At 40.1% G+C, this 7,500-nt stretch overlaps 1 protein-coding gene and 2 long non-coding RNA genes across 4 annotated transcripts in view; 2 read left to right on the top strand and 1 right to left on the bottom strand.

The window, feature by feature from the left end:
- Positions 1–7,500, top strand: part of LOC137977792 (uncharacterized) — a 65,434-nt gene that overhangs the window by 17,978 nt on the left and 39,956 nt on the right. The window lies entirely within an intron of this gene.
- On the bottom strand, positions 1,498–4,696 carry LOC137976291 (uncharacterized). Its single transcript, XR_011117739.1, has 4 exons — positions 4,456–4,696; positions 3,137–3,199; positions 1,882–2,134; positions 1,498–1,531 (listed from the first exon to the last, which is right to left on the bottom strand). It is a non-coding gene; the product is annotated as an uncharacterized lncRNA (long non-coding RNA).
- The window catches only part of LOC137977623 (uncharacterized), a 6,390-nt gene continuing 5,322 nt past the window's right edge, over positions 6,433–7,500 (top strand). Inside the window, exon 1 of the long non-coding RNA XR_011117849.1 lies at positions 6,433–6,590. This is a non-coding gene — a long non-coding RNA (uncharacterized lncRNA). The remainder of the gene's footprint in view (positions 6,591–7,500) is intronic.

Below are 7,500 nucleotides of genomic sequence, written 5' to 3'. Positions count from 1 at the left end.
ACTTAACTTCATGTTTTTTTGTGAAAGTTTTTGTTTTCGTTCTCGATTTTTCTCTGCTTAATATCCAGCTGCTGCTTTTGATCCTTGAGGGTTTTCTACATGTACCTGTCTGACTAATTCTGTGTAACTTAGTGCTTCAGTTCTCTTGGCAGATTTTTGGCACTGACAAAGAAGGGGGCGTAGAATCTATATTGAGGGATAGGGGAAATTCAATTCAGGGCAGATTATTATTGCAACTATTGTAATGTTATTGCATCACTCACCTTCATTGGTGAAATGTATTCATCCATGTGGCAAATTCTGCAGTCTTTGTGAGCCAGTAGCAAGTGAATAAAAATTTTCTAGTGTGGTGAACTGTTTTGCTGGCATCAAAAGCCAAAAAAAGCGCTTTGCACATTGAACTAGAGCACCTTTGCTGACATTTTCAGTCTCTAAACGGAAAAAGCAGCTTACTTTGTTGAATAAACTTAACTCGCCCTTTGCAAAGAGCCCCATAAACTTGAAAAAGCACACAATCCCCCGGTAGTCAGATGTGACAGTTGACATATTTTATTTTTAGTTACACAAAACATAGCAATGAACGTTGTTAAAGGGAAGAAAATAACAGGGTTTGTTGTCAATATTTGCCGCTGTTTAATATAACAGGCAGCCGCTCTGTCGCCTTGGCTTATAAAGCGAGAAAACTTTAATACATTGTATGAACAATGTCGACAAGATATTAACTCGAAGTTAAAAACGTACGTGTACGCTATATGCATTTCAGGACAACTTACGACCCCAAAACCTCACAAACTATATCGAGTGGCGTGAAAGTATAAGGCACTGGACTGTGTAAAACCAGTTACAACTGTGAAGACGAACACTAGCGGTAAAAAACCTGCCTCTCTTCAAACTTCGATTTGAAAAAGTCTCTCTTGGTGTATGAAATCGGAATTCCACCTTTAAACACCTCTCAAAAATTTTCATATCAACGAAAAAAAAGTCATATTTGATATGTTTCGTGAAAATAATTTACCTCCAACATATCTCTGTTCTGAGCTTAAAGAGTAACCGACCACCTTAAGAAACGCAAAACTCTAAACAACGAACGTCAAATGAAGCTTCGAAGCTCGTCAAAAACTCTATTGCTTTAGGCGAACTGGTTTTGGTCCGATCTCTTCCCTGACGGCTCTGAAGCATCGTTGAATGATGGCAGATTCAGATCATCTTTTTGCAAATTTTCTCAGAGAAACGCCAGCGGCGTGACAGCCTCCACAATGACGTGGTGGATTTTGATTTGTCGTCCGCCATTTTGAAAATGGAATGGCGGCAACACAAGTGTGATTCTAGTGCGCATGTCAAGCGGTTTTTGCGCTCTGTCTGTTTTGATTACTTCTCGCGTGCAATCGATGACGCAGACCGAAAATACTTTCCTACATTTTTATGACATTTCTTTTTTTAACATTGAGAAGAGATGAGAATTGGAATGACTTGTTTAAATACAAGTCGTTCCAATTTTTCCAGCTTCTGTTTTGTGATCCCTTTGGCATACCTGAAATTAAAGTAGCAGAGTTAGTGTATGTAAGGTAAAACATTTTTATATAACTCTTTTTGGGAATAAAATGTTGGGATATTATTTTCCTCTCGCTAATTATTTTTTTATTTGTGTTATGAATTATTTATTTATTTATTTTATTTGCACAGGCCTACATTTATAACAGTTGTAAGTTATAACTGAAGTTAGCTATACTCTGTATAATTATTGTCCGGCCGGGACTCAAACCTGGACCGCTCGATACAAGCGCACTAACCATGAGACTACATGTTTTGCAATATTTTGCAGTAACTAAGCTGTTATAACTTTAAAAACCTGAATTTCTCGCAAGGGCTGGTAGCCTTTACCTGCTGCATCTGCATCACCAAATCATAGCGCTTGCAAAAGCCAGGATAATCTCAAAGATGGAAAATATAACAACCAAGGACGCGATATGCCTAACATGGTCTTCTCTTGTTCTGTGTACTTGATTTGGGTCAGTTTTGCAGTACTTCTCGTGTATTTGCTTCTCACGAGACTGGTCACAGCAGAGGAATAGATGCACTCTGTTATTACTGATACTAAGGCACACGCCATGCTGACAGACCTCAAAGCCATTATCTAAAATCATTAAGAAAGAGAGGGCGGTCTTAGAGTGCGAAAAACTTTGTTGTAACTACTTCATGTAAGTTACTATGTTTTTTTTTTTTTTACTGCCACCACCACTGATAGTTAAATAGCGAAAGTTGTTTCTGTTAACTTCATGACAGTTCAATGATGACTGAGTGATCGAACAATCACCACCACTGCCACTACCACGGCCACTACCAATTTCACTGCCACTGCCACTGACTGCCACTATCACTACTGCTATCGCTGCCTCTACCACTAACAGTGCCACTGCCACTGCCACTGCCACCGCCAGCGCCACCACCATTACCTATGCAGTGTTAAATGCACTGCCACTGCTGCTTCCTCAGCTCCCGCTGAAACTTAACCGATGTCTTTCTTCACTCAGAATAAAGCTGACGTAGCTTTGACTAATGTCATCAGTTTTGGAACTACCTTATTATAGGAAATTATCGATACATTTAATTTAATACATTTAGCTTGATTTACGTCGATGTTAATTTTAAAAAGTACCCGGCTTTATTTCACCTTTATTTCAGTAACAAAACCTCATCTGCTTATAGCTTCACTATCAATGCCTTGGAGTCAGTATCTGATAGTTCTTATTTATGAAATGAATTCAAAATGTCTTTCGACTGGTTTTCGTATTGATCCGTTTCCCAGAGGGCATAGCTAACCTCGTCAGTCTTTCTTCTAAAAATTTCCAAGGCCCGCTCGTCCTCCCGCCTTACGGTCACCTCCACTGAGCTAACAATGACTTGAAATACTTTTTTCCCTTTAGATATGTATATTGAGACGGTTGTGTTCAGCAAATGTGCGTAAAATAAAGTTAGGCGAGTTAATTTTGTGTCACGTAAATTTTCTTCGCGTTGTCAACGTGCATCGTTAAATTCCTATGATGAGGTATAAAGTAATTTATCACGATCACAGAGGGAGCTTTAAATCTAAAAGAGTCAAGCAACGAAACAGGTTTCATTTCTGTGTAGGTCTTACCAAAGTTAGGGAGTGTATAGCGGAGGTGGACAAGGCCAGTCCCATGATACCAGCAGACAACACCTTGGTAAAAACAGAAAACAGTACAGTTCGCCGTCAATATAGAATGGAAACTTAAAGATAAATCATGCTTGATGTTCGAATTACGTCTATGGCATTCGTAATTGGTAAGTTATTTTTTCCTATCTACTAAAATAGCTGACCTCACAGGCCCTGGTTGATTCTAAACATTAGCTATTTATCCGTTGGACTACGAGCCCGAGTTTTCTATCAGCGTACAGTCAACGAGGCGTAGCACAGTGTCGAAGAGTGAAAGACAGGCATGTAGAGTGAGATCACTTGCATCATTTTTGTGAGCGCTCTCAAAAAAAGCCTTTCTTGTCGTCGCTTGTGCGATCATTACAAGCGCTTGCTCAGTTCTTGTTATTCTCCGCACTTTTGAGAGCATGATGTGTACTCTTCTCGACAGTTCTTTCTTTCGCTTCTTCGGTCCTCTTTTTGTCCTCGCCGTGAATAGCTCGCGAGATCCCTAGTCTGATTTTCTTTGGCCCCAGCCAGCCAACCGGCATTGCTCTCGTCAGCAAGCTTTAGTAATTTTTTGGCGATGGCGGGAACATTTTTCAGCTCATAATCCCTGGCTTTCTCTTCCTCCCTTACAGCGAGGAGACCACGCCAGGCTCGTCCAGAGTCCCTTAATCTTTGTTATGCGTGATTACAAAGAAACGCGAATTTATATTATAACCTTTCAGCTTCAGCTTTCTGGCTTCAACCGCTCCTTCCAATTTCTGAGCTTCACTGGTTGTTTGAAAGACCAAGCCTGGTGTAAAGCTTTGTATCGTCTGATCAAATCAGAATTTTAACGGTTCGAAAACGTCCCCTACCACTGCATAGCCTGGCTCGTGGAAGGTTCTGGGCTCGATGGCATGCACATACGATAACGAAACCCGGAAATGCTGAGTCTGAAGCACAGCCGTAGTGGTCTTACACTTGATAAAACATCAAGCAATTCACTTCTTTATATGCCCTACTGAAGTCGCAATGGGGAATATCACTGATAGGAATCGTACTGCTAACGAAAATGTATAAGCATGAAAACTTGCATGCTGTCGCGAACACTTCCAAAGTAAAATATTTTCGAAAAATCGAAAATTTTTCAAACGTTGTCAAAACAATTCATCCTCACTTACATGTTAACCCAAGCTGCAACTGGTTCTTCATCGGTTGTTTTCAAGTTTTAATATACTTTAAAAACATTGTGAAGGAGAAGAAGAGGCAATATCCTACCATGGATCATGATTACATCTCCGCAGTGTACCTACAAGAACAGCTATCCAGCATGGTAAGAAAAGGAAGCTTGATAGAACACATCGCACTTGAAATCCGTCGGCCGACCCCGAGCGTTGAAAAGATAAATAACATCAAAATCTGAACTATCCAAATCTTCATTTCAAGACGTCTATTTTGTACAATTTTGAGCTAGCTTTGGGAAAAGGTGACTGTAAGCACTTCAATTTTGAAAAGCTAGTAAACTGTCCACTGATAAATACAGAATTCAGCATAATTCGTCTCACGAATACGTAATTTTATGTCCATATTTAAGACCGCTACGTTTGTACATGTGAATGTACGGGCGAAACCGAAAGATAATTAACTTTGCCGTCAGCTCTTTAGACATGGATTCGTCTTGCTTGTCTCAGGACGCTTTCCAGTTTCATTTATCTCTGGCCTCGTCAGTTGAGTAGAGCTAGCCCTGTCAATAGGGAGCTTAAGAAAATTAAACCACGACGGCGACGACAACGGAAACTTCAACAAAAGAAATTTTCATGAGCAAAACAATGGCTTAGCACGTGCGTTATAAATCTTATACATTTCTTTACGGTCCTCTTCGAAACAGCAACTTAAAATGAGCAACTTCTGGGTGTTTTGGACAACCTGAACCGTGACGACCAATGCTTCGTATTTTCTTTTGGAATTGAACGCTGTCACTTGATATTTAGCCTGAACAAGTTTTAAGACCGATTGGCGTACTGAATAGATCAAGGAAATTGCAACATTCGAAAGTAATTATAAATCCTTTATTCACTATGGGTTTTCTTCCGCGCCGCCGTCGTCATTGCATAAGCACCCTAGCCGACTAGCTATCAATACGCCTTCATTGTTTGTTATAAGTGATATAAAAATTCTTTTTGATCAAGCATGATTCCTTGCAAGCTCGTATCATAGAGGGAATCGGCAATAGGCCTTTTGCAACTAACGATCACATGGTACAAAATCCGCCATGCTGGAGAGCAAGCTCATTATTATTCCCCTACTGGGACATTAAAACAAAGTCAAGTCAAGCTTGACTAGTTCAGGTCTTATTGTTTTAATGTCCCAGTGGGGGAATAATAATGAGCGTGCCCTTCAGCATGGCGGATTTTGTATCATGTGATCGTTAGTTGCAAAAGGCCTATTCAACTGTTGTCGCTCCTCGACCACACTTTAATACTAAAACGTGTTTCGTTTCAACACAACATTTCCTAATCTACTAAAAGAAGTCTAATTTTACACAGAGGGGGTCTCATCCTCTAGAGATTGGTTAACGCGGAAGCCCCAACCGGAACCGGAAAAGGCCCTTCAGGTGAATTTCTATGATCACGGACGACACTTGGAGCTACGCCAGTTAGGCCTTTTTTTTTCCGCCATTCAAATTCTTCAATTTTATGGCGTTTATCGAAGGACAATAGGGAGCTTAAGCAAACCACGACAACGACGGCAACGAGAACGTCACTAAACAAAAGGTTTATGACCAAAACAATAGCTTTGCACGTGCATTATAAATCTTTCTACATTTCTTGGCCTTCCTCTCAAAACAACAACGTGAAATGATCACGTTTTGCGTCGTCTCCTGAACATGGGTGACGACGGCTAAGTTTTCGTGTTTCCGTTTGAGATTGAACGATGTCATTGCATATTTAGCCTGATCGCGTTTTTGGAGCCATTGGCGTAACAAACATCTACAAAATCGCGAATTTTGCCGGTAAACTGATGTAAATTCGTTTTCTACTAGGCGTCGTTGCTTAAGCTCTCTAATGCTACGTGATCGACTGTTTCATGTATATAATACTCACGGAGGGTACATACCAAGAAAATACAAGAGACAAGTGGGATATTTCATGGCATATAATATATAATATTTCATAGCGTGCCATGGAAAATACAGTAGCGAACACAATCATTGCTTTGCACGTTCGGAAGGCAGTGTCGGGTGTTACGGTAATTTTACAAAAGATGATTGATTTTATTAGCCTTCAACTTCCTGGTTGCTATTTAGAACAAGATAAACAGGGAAACAGATTTCACGGGACTGCCTGTGTAATAGTAGGTACATTCGAGTGAACAACCAACGCCGAACCCTTCAAATCGCTAAAATCGCCGTCTTCAACCTCAAGAACAACAACACACAACATTTAAGGTAAAATACGTTTATTTTGATGTTAAATGAGAATATTTATCACAATCTAGTACGATAATGCGAGGATTTTCGACATTCCCATCGATTTCCTCTATAAATTCAAAACATGAACGGTCACACAGTTTATGTGGGCCCCATATGGCTGTTTATGCTAAGCTAGAGACGTTTAGCGCCATCCTGACTTCTGAGCGTGGCGGTCTGATCTTCCCCTTTGACCAAATCAGTCTGGATCAGTTGTTAATCTGCGGTGACTAGCACCCAAACCAGGGTGAGTCAATAGGCCTTATGCGTGATGACGTAACATGATCAAAAATTCACCACCGAGCCTCGTTTGCACAAAATTATTCACATTATCTGGACGTGCAATACTGTTCGCACGTGGCTTTTCTTTACAAGTTTGTTCCTTTGGGATTCAGCTCAAGCTAAAATGTACAAGTTTTCGAAAGTTTGATTTTCGAATTCGAGGCTTGGTGGTGAAATCGCTAGTTATACGTCATCACGCATAAGGGCTATTTATGCTGGGTAAACTAACCAGCTTTAGGGTTCGAGAAAGAACACAACATCCTTAACGTGGCTTACAAGAAAACATGAGTTTTGTAGTAAAATGGGAGAACCAAAATATAGATTCGATATTTTAACTGATTTGATATTCAGTCTTGCTTCTCTTTATTGACATTTCGACTATTATTCAAGGTACTAAGCATTTACTCTTCAAAATACAGTGTAATCTCGATTTTTCCAGCCACTTTAGGAAACAGAAAACTGGCGCGAAAAAATGGCGGGTAAATTTTTCCTAACTTTTTCACCAAGAGAGGCAAAGATTACGTCGAATAATTACGAGTTTCAAGAATTCTAGGGATTCAAAAATCTCGATTTCTCCTCGTAACACAGCATGCTAAGGGAAAAACTA

The sequence above is a fragment of the Montipora foliosa genome, chromosome 11 (assembly GCF_036669935.1).
Source record: "Montipora foliosa isolate CH-2021 chromosome 11, ASM3666993v2, whole genome shotgun sequence".
Lineage (NCBI taxonomy): Eukaryota > Metazoa > Cnidaria > Anthozoa > Scleractinia > Acroporidae > Montipora > Montipora foliosa.
The sequence above is the reverse complement of the archived record's forward strand: the minus strand, read 5'-3'. Positions and strand labels throughout refer to the sequence as shown.